The sequence below is a fragment of the Artemia sp. Qi Xiang Cuo genome, chromosome 1 (genome assembly GCF_049724085.1).
Source record: "Artemia sp. Qi Xiang Cuo chromosome 1, ASM4972408v1, whole genome shotgun sequence".
Taxonomy (NCBI): Eukaryota; Metazoa; Arthropoda; class Branchiopoda; order Anostraca; family Artemiidae; genus Artemia; species Artemia sp. Qi Xiang Cuo.
In genome coordinates, this window is record NC_142794.1 from 86421427 (window position 1) to 86429844 (window position 8418).

General features: G+C 36.0%; 1 long non-coding RNA gene across 1 annotated transcript in view; it reads right to left on the reverse strand.

Annotated features, from left to right (window-relative positions):
* The window catches only part of LOC148956861 (uncharacterized), a 28932-nt gene extending 20514 nt beyond the window's left edge, over positions 1 to 8418 (reverse strand). Inside the window, exons 1-2 of the long non-coding RNA XR_016142402.1 lie at positions 8151 to 8418; positions 196 to 266 (exon numbers count right to left, since the gene is read on the reverse strand). This is a non-coding gene — a long non-coding RNA (uncharacterized LOC148956861). The remainder of the gene's footprint in view (positions 1 to 195; positions 267 to 8150) is intronic.

Genomic DNA, 8418 nt, shown 5'->3' on the forward strand with positions numbered 1-8418 from the left:
CAACAATTTTAGAATACAAGCCAAGAGTCAGATGTTCTGATCTGGCACCTACCCCTCCTGTGAGAGACACTTGCACCTCCCATACTGCCCCAAGTAACATAACTGTCTGGAGTTATGTTAATTTGGAATCTAAATCCAGACTTATTTTCAACTGTCTATCTTTACTACAAATTCCCAATAAACAAAAAGGCTGACCTCTAAATTTGGCAGGAGGAGTAGTCAAGTCACCACCATTAGGCTCAACAACACAATGATCATCAACAAGCCTAGAAGGAAAATACACATAGTTTGCAAAACTTGTATAAATATACCATAATAACAGAAACAGAAGAAGGCTATAGAGAAAGGATTATACATAAGAAAAACATGGATGTAAGACAACAAGTTTTTTGAAAAAAAAATGTTGAGTGAGGAAAAAATACCATTTAAAGTTCATTCAGGAATGGTAACTATGATTTCAATTAATATTAATTGTAAAATTTTATGACAAAATATATCTATGGGAATTTAGATAACCCAAAAACTCTTAAAATGGCATCAGATCAAAATGAAAACTACAACAATGGAATTAGCATTGTTGAAAACACTGTACTTGAAACTTACAGATCCCACACCCCCTCCCCCAACCTTGAACAACAAGAAAGCTACTTAAAAACAAGAAAAAATAAGGATACATACAACAAGTGAAAATTGAATACAAATATTTCAGCCAAGACCTCTGCTCAATTGTCATCAGTGCTATAATAAGAAAAAGCAATCACTAAAATTAATAAAAAGCAAACCATAAAAATCACCACTAAAATAGAAGTAAGACCCTTTCCAAGCAATGGTGAAAGGGTAAATGAAGAAAAGATCAAACAATGACTAGTAATTCAAGACATTAAATATAAGTAAATTTTATTTAATGCTTTAGGTGAAAGCCAATTAATTGCCAGGTCCAGAATCAACTAACACTATAAAAATATTAACATTTGGCTAAGTTGTTCCATTTTGATTCAAGATTTCTACAACTGCTCTCAAAATTGCCTGTGAATTCTACTCTACTAAAATAGAAGCAACTGCAAGAACAGGAGATCCTATACATAAAACTTCCTAGCATGAGGCTAATTATATCTTTCCTGTAGTTGTAAAAGGTATGTAATCTATTACATATCTTTCGGGTATTATGAAGTAAGCTTATATATTGTGAGACTATCAGCACTTTGTTGTCAGTAAACCAGCGTAGATAATTTCAGCTACTTGAAACATTCATCATAAGACTTGTCTCTTTTCTTAGCTACTGTCTTTGTGGATCTCCTTTGCACTCCTTCCAAAAGCTGTACATCATCCCTGTACCCTGGTGATGCTATGCACATTCCAAAATCAAGTACTGGTCTGACAAGGGCCTTGTAAAACCTTACAAAAACATAGAGAGACCCACAAGACATAGTTTTCTTTAAGATTGCTGGGACAGACTTTGCATGAGACAGTCTTTTTGCAGTTAGAATATAATTTATACTGGATGTCAACAATAATTCCAAGATCTCTTTCTTCATCCGCCAATTGCAGCTATTGAATGTTATTTACAGCTGGATTGACCATGGTATGCTTCAAACCTGGGTTGGAATTGCCAAAATGAATAACACTACATTTGCCAATATTAAAGCTCAAGTGCCATGTTATTACCTATTTTTGAATGCAGTTAAGATCTACTTGTAGTGACACATGATTGACTGCACCAAACAATTTTGAGTCGTCTACATAGAGAGTTAGATGATTTGTAGTTAATTGAAAAATATCATTTATATAGATATTGAATAGGGTAGGTCCTAAGACACTACCCTTCAGGACACTGCTGGTGACTCCATATCTCTCAGAGAGGATTGATTCTCCTTCATTAGTAAAAAGCCTCCCTCTGTGTTCTATCTGTAAGAAAAGCTGAGATCCAGCCCAAATGGTCTGCATTCATTCCACACAAGATAAGATTTGTGTTCAAGTGTGGATGTAGGACTTCATCAAATACTTTTGCAAGGCCAAGTAATGAGACATTCACAAGTAAGCCCTGATCAATCAGGTCTGTTATAATATCAAAAGTCTCCAGCAAATTTGTTTCTACAGACTTGCCTGGTTGACAACACCAACGATACTTTAAAGCCCAGCGCCCGCTAGCACCCAAAGAACCCAAATTCATTAATACTTCAGCGCCCAGAACCCACATCTCCCAACTTTAAAAATAAATACTAGCATTACTTTTAGCACAATTTATAGTCCATTTCTTCTTTAAATAGTGATTTAAAAAAGTATCATATCTAAAGTTAGCAAATCACAGATGTTGCGGGCATACATAAAAGAATTCTGCTACTCACAATATATTCAATTTATGTCAGCAAGTGCATTGTGTCGTCAAGGTGAATATGGCAAATAGAGATCATATTCAATTACAGGAGGGGAGATTTGACTTCTGTCGGCAAACGCATTTCACAAACAGGCAATTTGCGTGTTACAAAATCCAAGATACGTCATTCAGTGTTGGCTCCCACACCATCTGTGATTTGCTAACTTTAGATATGATATTTGGCTTCAGTCGGCAAACACATTTCGTAGAGACATATCAAGTTACAAGAGAGATCAAATTTGGGTTCTTTCTGGGCGTTCATAAATATTTCAAATGTTATTCATTTTTGGGTTCTGATAAATTAAAAATGCTTGTAATACATGCATGCAGGCGTTAGCCTTGCTTGGGCTTATGATGCCCTATACAGTGTTTTTGTTAAGTAAAAATAATTCTTGCTTATATTTTCGGCCAAATAAGTATTCAAATAATCAATTTATTGTCAGTATAATTTTATTTTTAACTTGGGCGCCAGATTCAAAGGTAAATAAACATCAAATCGCATGGGATTTTGCGAGTTTGCGAGTTCCTTGCGCATTTTCTTCTTTGCCTTCTGATATATTTAAAATGCTTGTATTACGTGCATGAGGGCGTTAGCCTTGCTTGGGCTTATGATGCCCTATACAGTGTTTTTGTTAAGTGAAAAATAAGTCATACTTATATTGTCGGCCGAATAAGTAGTCAAATAATCAATTTATTGTCTGTATCATTTTATTTTTAACTTGAGCGCCAGATTCAAAGGTAAATAAACACCAGATCGCATGGGATTTTGCGAGTTCGCGAGTACCTTGTGCTTTTTCTTCTTTGCCTCCAGTAAAAATAGCTATTTAAATAAAAAAGAAGAATTTGCAGTACCAAAGGTAAAATAAGTTAATATTTGGTTGTATGAATTGATACTTGGGTGTGCTTGTATTTATCTTCCAAGTTGGGAGCTGTGGGCGCTATGGGTTCTTGGGCGCTAAAGTAAATGTTGCTTTGATCCTGGAAGCTAGATCTGGTTTCAGCAAAGGTTTATATTTACCTTTGAATCTGGTGCCCAAGTTAAAAATAAAATTATACTGACAATAAATTGACTATTTGAATACTTATTTGGACCAAAATATAAGTATGAATTATTTTTCACTTGATAAAAACACTGTATAGGGCATCATAAGCCCAAGCAAGGCCAACGCCCAAAGGCCCAAGCAAGCAAAGGTTTATATTGACCTTTGAATCTGGCGCCCAAGTTAAAAATAAAATTACACTGACAATAAATTGATTATTTAAAGACTTATTTGGACCAAAATATAAGTATGAATTATTGTGGATAGGCTGGTTTCTTTTTTTTTATAAAAGATGGTTCAATTAGTTTTTTGAGTCTAAAGCTCTTTTTTGATCCAGGGTGCTTGGACTCTGGATACTGAGAAACTAAAATATCAAAGCTTTGATCTTGGAAGTTAGATCCGGTGTCAGATCAGGTTTGTATTTGCCTTTGAATCTGGCGCCCAAGTTCAAAATAAAATTACACTGAAAATAAAAATAAATCTAACAATCAAAAATAAATATGGTCTGATTCAAGAGGAAGGCTTGGAGACCTCTTCTATTCCCGTTTCTGAGTGGAGGGGGGGGGGGGGTCAATTTTGGAGGGAAAACAAAATGCTGAGAATCGAAAATACTGCGTGATCTGCCTCAAGGGGAAGGCTCAGCTGCCCCTCCTTCCCCCATATCTGAGGGCAGGGGAGGGGGGGGGGGGGGTAAATTTTGGAGGGAAAATCAAAAGCTCAGAATCAAAAATAAAGCGTTATCTGCCTCAAGGGGAAGGCTCAGCCGCCCCTCCTTCCCCAATTACTGCGGGCAGGGGAGGGGGGGGGTCAATTTGGGAGGGAAAACCAAAAATACTCAGAATCGAAAATAAACGGGATCTGCGTCAAGGGGAAGGTTCAGAGGCCCCTCCTTCCCCCATTTCTGAGGGCAGGGGAGAGGGGGAGGGGGTCAATTTTGGAGGGAAAACAAAAAATTTTCAGAATTGAAAAATGCTCACGCAAACTATTACAGTTATATTATCAAAGTTTTCGCCCCTTCGCAGCAGAGATCTTTGTTTTCAAACCATTTGCTTGCTATTATTAAAGAGAAGCCTTAAAAGATCCATGCCTATTTTCTTTTCTTTTTTTTGAGAAATTCATAGGTGCAATGTCGATTTCTGTCGGCACAGTTTCGTCACCCCCTCCCCCCCTCTAAAGAAAAATTCCTAGCAATGCCCCTGGCCTTGGCTAAAACTAGAAGTATTCGAGACAAGAGTATAATTTTATTTGACAACCGAGCGTCAGTCCCCCCCGGAAATCCTGAATCTGCCACTGTTTCTAAGTTGTAAATATAATAGAAAATTAATTTTTTTGTAGGGAATCTGCATAATTTTCCGCAATGACGTGGAAAAACTTTATGAAGTTCCCCCAAGACTTTTCTGAAATTACGCCCCTGGCCACAACCTTATTATTTAACTATTACCTGTAAATACTTTTTTAATAATTTTTTGTTACTGATCTCTCAATGCAATGCTAATGCTAAAGACCCCCCCCCTCCCCTCTGTTGTTTTCTGGGGTTTAGGTGGGGGGGGGGAGGTACCTAGCTTAGGTTACGTATTTAATATATCTTATGCTTTACCCCTATATCTTGTATTTGATGCTTCACCCGTATTTAATATATTTTATACTCGACTTTTTTATTTCACAAAACCAGTTGCCCAGCGCCCAAGAACCCAAACAAAGATAGATCATATCAAGTTACAGGAGGGGAGATTTGACTTCTGTCAGCAAAAGCATTTCACAGAGACACATCAAGTTACAGGAAAGATCAACTTTGGGTGTTACAAATAATCAAAATATTTCATTCAGTGTTGGGTCTCATAGACATATTATTACATAAACACCAAATCGCGTGGGATTTTGCGAGTTCGCGAGTTCCTTGCGCTTTTTCTTCTTTGCCTCCAGTAAAAATCGCTATTTAAAGAAGAAAGAAGAATTTGCTGTACCAAAGGTAAAATAACTTAATATTTGCTTTTATGAATTGATACTTGGGTGTGCTGTATGAGGGGGGTTGCTCCTGTCTCAATATCTCTTTCTTTACGCTAAATTTTGACTTTTCTAGAATATTTTGAAAGGGTTATTATTCCAATTAAACGGCTCTTGTGTTTTACGAGTAGTTTTAAAGAACTGGGGCGAAATGGTAAACTTCATCGCAAACAGCGAGGTATTAAGGAAGGCGCTACCCCTCCCCCCCCCCTTATATACGTATTAATTTTTGTTCGTTTTAAGTTTTGATGTTCTTCCTTACTTTCAGCTGAAAAAAAATGTTTTTTCTTTGATTTTTGATTGTTACGAAATAATGCCGGGAAATCTGGCTCCCCCTTAGTAGAATTCTTTTGTGTGTACCCGCACCATCTGTGATTTGCTAACTTTCGATATGATTTTTGGCTTCTGTCGATAAACACACTTCGCAGAGACATATCAAGTTACAGGAGGGATCAACTTTGGGTTCTTTCTGTGCGTTCAGAAATATTTCAAATATGTCATTCATTTTTGGGTTCTGATAAATTAAAAATGCTTGTATTACATGCATGCGGGCGTTTGCCTTGCTTCGGCTTATGATGCCCTATACAGTGTTTTTATTAAGTGAAAAATATTTCAAATTTATATTTTCAACCAAATAAGTATAAGAATAATCAATTTATTGTCAGTATAATTTTCTTTTTAACTTGGGCGCCAGATTCAAAGGTAAATATAAACCTTTGCTGAAACCGGATCTAGCTTCCAGGATCAAAGCTTTGATACTTTAGCTCCTCAGCTTCCAGAGTCCAAGCGCCAAGGATCAAAAAATAGCTTCAGACTTTGGGCCTGGGAGCTTATCCTCAAAATTTCAGCTCAATCTGATCCTTCCTTCCCTATTTTCCAAAAACAAAATATCAAGTTTTGTGAGTATTTGCTTGCGTCAAAAATAGATACTGGATGCCAAAATAATAACTCTTTTAGTGTCTGTGGTACAATGGTCGCTGTTCCTGACTGTCAGGTAGGAGATCCGGGTTCAATTCCCTGTCAGAGAAAATTTTTTATATACTGAATTTAAAGTTTAAAAAAGAAACTCAGTTTCTTTTTTAAATCCAATCTAGTACTTGGATTTAAAAAAGATGGAAAGATGGAAAAAAAATGTTTTTTTATTTGATTTCTGATTGTTATGAGATAATGGTGGGATAGCCGGCTCCCCCTCTGTAGAATTCTTTTGTGTATACCCGCACCATCTTTCATTTGCTAACTTTAGATATGATATTTGGCTTCTGTCAGCAAACACATTTCGCAGAGACATATCAAGTTACAGGAGAGATCAACTTTGGGTTCTTTCTGGGCGTTCAGAAATATTTCCAATATGTCATTAATTTTTGGGTTCTGATAAATTAAAATGCTTGTATTACATGCATGCGGGCGTTGGCCTTGCTTGGGCTTATGAAGCCCTATACAGTGTTTTTATCAAGTGAAAAATAATTCATAATTATATTTTCGGCCAAATAAGTATTCAAATAATCAATTTATAGTCAGTAAAATTTTATTTTTAACTTGGGCGCCAGATTCAAAGGTAAATAAACACCAGATCGCATTGGATTTTGCGAAAAAAAGAAAGAGGAGGAAAATAAACAATTTGGCAATTCACGAAGATAGGAAGAGGATAAAAACACGTCTCCTACAACTCAGGCATAGACATGCCTGGGAAAAATTGCAACCTGTTCTTCTTGGCAGAGAGAATTTTCTAATAAATTTATAGAGTTGTAATTTCCTGTTTTGGCAAATGACTTAGGACACTTTTTCGACCAGGGAGGTTTTGGCCCGGAAATCTTTAAATAAGACCTTTGTCAGTGATTCATCATTCCCAAGTAAAAAAATAAATGGCAAAATTTGTTTGGCAACATAATTTTTCTCTCTTAGCCTCTACACCTAGACTTAGCCTATTAACATCTCTTATTTGAACATCCGAAATACAAATACTAGCTGTAAAGGGAAAAAAACCCTTTATCTCCCCCAATACCTTTTCTAGTATTGTACAGTGGATATTCGGTGGCAGTTTAAAGGGAGGGACAGAGGGGGCACTTACCCCGGGCGCAGAAATTTAAGGGGCGTGAACTTTAAAATAAATATTATAACAGTTATATTTATGTTGTAATTTTTTTTGTTAAAATAAATTAAACGGTGTAATTTATAAACGAAAATAATTAATAAATTATTAATTAATTAATAAATTGAATTAGAAAATTAAAATAATTAAATATGATTAATTAACATAATTAAATTAAAATTAGTAATAGTAATTAAATAATTAAATTAAAATATTAAAACAAAATTTATCAATAAATTGAAAACAATTTTGTTACTAAATGAATTTTTTTTAAAATTCGTCCTGAAACTTTTGTGGGAGACAGGGGGGGGGGGCAATAATGAAGAGTTTCCCCCGAGCGTAAGAGACGCCAGAACGACCACTGTCGCTATATAGGCGGTTGGGTTCCATACACACAAAAATGTGTCATAGATTAGCCTACAAGAAATGTAGGCTAAACTGGTATGAAAGTTATAGGTTTCATGAGAGTCAGGAATATGTCTATCTCTCCAACTAGTTGTCAAACTGCGAAAGTCACTTCCTACACTACTAGCACGATATTTGTTATTAACATAATCCGTTGGATTATCAATATTTTTGTAAAGAGTAGTGCTTCGGTTGTTTGATCCATTAGCTAAAGGGCAATTCTGACTGCTATAGATACCTGAATATGATCTAGAGGAGACACAATCGTATCCAGAATTTGTGAGCACCCTCGGAACCCTAGTCTCAGGACATTGACTGCTATAAGAACTGTAATTAGATGAATCACATTGTCGCGACAAATTACATGATCGCGGTGAAATTCCATAATTCCGAGAGTATCTTGACAATGGAGTTGAAAGATAGCTAGTTGAGTAATGTAAGGACAAACTATAATTAGTTGCGCTCATTCTACTTTATCTGCATTCTGCTCTATTTTCAATGCAAAG